At 30.7% G+C, this 5,000-nt stretch overlaps 1 protein-coding gene across 2 annotated transcripts in view; it reads left to right on the forward strand.

Annotated features, from left to right (window-relative positions):
- Positions 1-2,426, forward strand: part of LOC125027106 (low-density lipoprotein receptor 1-like) — a gene marked incomplete at its 5' end in the record, with an annotated part of 10,539 nt that extends 8,113 nt beyond the window's left edge. For both annotated transcript variants that reach the window (XM_047615932.1, XM_047615931.1), the window contains 1 exon segment: positions 1-2,426. This exon segment is cut by the window's left edge and continues 1,020 nt beyond it.
- Positions 2,427-5,000: the final 2,574 nt, after the last annotated feature.

Genomic DNA, 5,000 nt, shown 5'->3' on the forward strand with positions numbered 1-5,000 from the left:
TATGTGCAGAATTTTCTCAAGTTGCCATTTTTACAACTTCAATGTTCTGTACATGAAATACCCTTAGTCTTTTTGTATATATATAGAGAGAAAGAAAGGAAAAAAAAACATAAATCAAGCTTCCAGTTCTTTACTGCAGGAAACCAATTATGACACAACCAGCAATTTTTACCCTTATCCAGAATTTCAGTGAGATTTATAGGTAATGAAGTCGACATTCACAGTGTTACCTCGGGACATCACTCTGATTAGATATAACCTACATCAGTTTATTTGTCTTTCTTTTTCTTTTTTCTTTTAGGAGAGCTAAAGCAAATGTCATAGCAATTTCAAGTTTCGGTTTATTATAATCTAGTGTCATGTTAGTGGAACAGGGAGTTTTTACACAGACTGACACTCTGTTGGTGAGGAAAGCCAGAGTTCCTGCTGTGCTTGTAAGTACAAAGGCATTATAATTTTCACGTCAGTAAGTTTAACGAACATTTACATAATTTGGTCTGTTTTTGGAAATGTTCATGTGAGAATTATCGAGTGTACTATTATTAGTCTCTTGTTCGTAGATGAAAAAGGAAAACCAAAAGAACACTAGTTAAGGCTGATTATTAAACAGTAAAATTATGCTCACGGATGAAGTCCAAATTCTTTGCATGGATTATTATTGTCTAGAGATTCTTTGCAAGGCTATAATTATTAATTGCTAGAAATAGCAAGAGACTCATTTGGCTCTAGTAACATGGAACATAACAGTGAGAAGTAAGCAAGGTAAAATTCAGATTTACAGTTATTAAGAAAAAGAAAAAATATATAAACATAGTTTTGTTGTTGTTTTCCTGTCTCCATTAATCATAATTTCATTGGGAGATGATCAGCCTTTTTAAGTTCTTTCTTTTTGAAAAAAAAGGTTGGTGTAAAAGAAATTATCTTGGCTTAGCTCAGCTAGCAACTACAACCAGTCATACTTTATTGAGGTAAAGTGTGTATGTGTAAGATATATATATATTTTGAAGAGCCATTCTTTAGGAGGATATCAAGGTGATATCCATTTGCATCAACTGTTTTGACATAAAAGTGAGCAATCGGAGTACATGTTAGAAGAAAAAAGATAGTTCCATTTTTCTTTTTCCATCAACCTGTTACTTGTTCTTAGACTTAGGACCCTAGGCAGTATCATTCTCAGTGCCAACATATTTGCTACAATATTTTGTGTGAATGAGAGGGAGATACCATATACTCTACCAGTGAGTGTGGAAACGCATTATAGGGGACCCCCCTACCCCTACGCTAAAAGGTGCACAGTATGATCATTTCTTTCTTTTTTTCAAATGTGATGGATATATTTTTTCCAATTTATTTATTTAGGGTGCGCGCAAGGTAATAAACCTTATTGAAATTCCAAGTAAGGTTCAAAATGGCTGATTCACGAACATGGGCAAGAAATCACCCACTCTAGTCTGGTTTATGGTTAAGCATTGATTTGGCTAGTTGGTAGACCTTAGGTAATAGGGTAAAATAAAACTAAAAAAAAAAAAAAGAAAAAAAAATAGTATGTTTCATTTTGTCGATGTGCTTTTCTACCAGTACTGTCTTTTATGTGTAATATGTAGAGCAAGAAAGATAAGAGTGAGAGAGAAGGAACAATGTGTATTACAGAATGATTGACTCTTCCCAGAAACATTACTCTGTGGTTATGTGTGGTTTTATACGCCCCCTGAAAGTTTTGAATTAATACGTTCTTTGTTCGTAAATAGTTCAAATTGTAACTAGCTCCTTTATGAATACTTAATTAGCCATGAATATATTCCATAACACATCTTAACTGTATATTATCATTTAAATGTCAAAAAAATAATGACAGCTGATACACTAAAGAAAGAAGGATGTGGAAAACCAACATGAACATGACTGAAAATAAGATGGGGAGTAGAAAAATCATGCTATTTGTCCATTACAAACTTGTAATGAAAGAAAAGGCAGAAGGATTTTGTACGTATGAAGCCACAGGATACATTATATAAGTGTGTGTCTTTGGTCTGCAGTATTTTATCTTGTAACTAAATTGTAAACCAGTGTATAATAAGTTCTGACGATATGTAAACTTGCTGTTCAGAGAGTGGGGAAAATTTTAAGGAACAATTGGACAAAATTTCAACTTGTTTGTAATTAAATGAAATAAACCAAAGAATGTTACTTTTGAAGTAATTTTTTTCTTCTTCTTTAATTATTATTACTGTAATCATTACAATTATTATTTAGAATAGATTATTTTTGAAAATGTGAACTGGATTCCCACCGGGAGAAACTGTGACCCATCTTTATGTGTGTGTATATATATATTTTTCTTTTTCCTTTTTTTCATGAGTTGAATGCTCTGATATTGACATGTTAATATTTTGTTTGAAAATTAAATAAATATTTGTATACATGAATTTAATCTTTCTTCAAAACACAAATCCTTAAAACTACTCGTACATTCTTTTCATTATCTTTTCCCATGCAGCTTACTATATAATTATTTATCTTATTGACTCCCTGTGTCTCTCTCTCTTTTTCATATATTTCTGAAAAAAATGATTTCTGTATCTTTTCGTTGTAGTGCTTTTGATTGGATAATCACAAATGTGTTTGATGGAAGGCAAAATCTCCTCGTAATGTGGATTTTTGTAATATAGATATTTTCTTCCTGTTCAGTAAACTATTCTAATATGTAATTTTGAATTGGACATGTGCTTACATAAATAGAGTTATTGATGGTAATGTAACCTTTTAATGGTATATTAGGTTAAAACTGTGATATACAGTGTAGACACTTTCAGTTTTTGTTTTTGTCTTGATTTCCCTTTTTAAAACTCTCTTTTATATATATATAAATAATTAGAGAGAGGGAAAAAAAAGGAAGGCTTAGATTTGTTGATGGAAAAGCAAGACTGTTGTCAAATAATGTCATGTGACTTTAAATTTTTTGTGTCTAATATATAAGAAGAAAAAAAATGATAATGTCTAAATGTTTTCTGACTGTTTTAATGGAATATGACTGTACGGTTGATCTAGTGTGCGAGTTGTATTTAAACGGTGTGAAAGAACTTAATTCTCAGCCCCTGTTAAAATATTCCAAGGAGGCTGGTGTGTGTGTGAATGGGGTTTGGTTATGAGGTTATGAAGTGAAGAAAAAAAATCATATGCTGAAAAACTCCCCATTAGAAGTTATTATTGTTATTTTTATGATAATTTATTGTTGATTATATTCTTTGGGTGGCATATTAGTGAAAAGCCTAATTATAATTATTACATTAACATAGAAATACCTCTTCTTCATATTTTTATGCTTTTTAACGGATATATTTTATTGTTTTCTTGACCCCTTCCCCTTCCTTAACCCCTAAGTAATATTATTTATTATTGTTATTATTATCATCATCATTATTACTATTATTAGTTATTATTTTTATGACTATTATTGCTGTTATTACTATTTTTATTATTATTATTGATTATTGATTATTACTATTATTATTATCATTATTTACTGCACTTGATAAATATTAAATGTAGCATACCTTTTTCTGTTCTACTTTTCTGAGGCATGTTTTACTACAACTCAACTGTGACCAAGATGCAAGCAACTAAATGAGTGATTTTGTTTATTACACAATTAGACTTTTTACCATCTTTTATCTGTAATCCAGAAACTGTAGTTAATGACTTAGATAAGGAAATTTGGCTTCCATTTGAGATTTTCTCCTGCCCCCTCATGACCAGTAAAAGTTTGACTCAGGCATTGAAATCCAAAATTACGCGACTGAAATTTTGTCAGGAAAAAACGGTGGCCAGAATATACTATGTTATTATTATTATTATTATTATTATTATTATTATTATTATTTCCTGCATATCATGGACATAAATGGTGGGGAGCTGAAATGGCTATTAATTAAAGATCAAACAAAACCAATTTTCCTTTCTTTTCTTTTTTCTTTATCTTTTTCTTTTTCTTTTTCTTTTTCTTTCTTTTTTTTTCTTTTTTTTTTTGTAAATTCTCCTCCCAAACTACATTCTCTATTTATCTTACCAAAATTGGCCTATACTTCACCCCTTCAAAAAAATATTTATATATACAATTGGAACCGACGCTTTCCCAAATGTATTAAAATATGCCTACGGTGATCGAAGATAACCTGTCCAAAGATCCGTCCTCTTGACACTTCTGCCTCATAGCTGCACCGTTGCCCTCATCTCCACATGTAGTCACCTTGGAAATGCACCAAAAGAAAGAGAGAGAAAAGAAAGAAAACTAAGTATCTAAATAATGAGAATAATTTGATATCATGGACCAGTGTATCACTATGCTCACTTAGGGGGGTAATTTGCATGGGTTGTCCTTTTGTCTTTTAACATGGCAAGATTTTTGTGTGTGTGTGTGTATTTATATATATATATATATATATATATATATATATATATATATATATATATATATATATATATATACTTTGTTTTTCACTCCTACCCACCCTTATTTTTTCTAAGAGCACTTTTTTCTTTTTTTCTTCTTTTTTGCCCTTCCCCCAAATACTTGTATTTTTTTCTGAATCCCATTTAATCCTTAAAATAAAAAAAGCTCTTGTGTAAAGGTGACAATAAAACTGAATCCTGAAAGCAGAAGCGGAAGCATGAGTTCAGGTGTGAACAAGTGACCACGCGCAAGACCTGTTGCTAGTGCCAATAAGCAGTGAAAATTTGTTAACTGATTCAGCCTTGTATGTTGCTCAAATTAAGTTAACTAAGATAAAATAGCTATTATTTACATCCATGTAACTTAAGCATGTATAAATAAGTATGGTGTATGTAATTGGTTCATTTGATTCCTACATTACAAGGCTACGATAAAATATTTGCTCATTGAATTTAGCAAACTTTCACTCTACCTGTGGACAACACTGTCTGGAATCACATTTTTTTCAACAAATAAATCTACTACTATATTTCAATTACTGGAATTTCTG

The sequence above is a fragment of the Penaeus chinensis genome, chromosome 7 (assembly GCF_019202785.1).
Source record: "Penaeus chinensis breed Huanghai No. 1 chromosome 7, ASM1920278v2, whole genome shotgun sequence".
Classification (NCBI taxonomy): domain Eukaryota; kingdom Metazoa; phylum Arthropoda; class Malacostraca; order Decapoda; family Penaeidae; genus Penaeus; species Penaeus chinensis.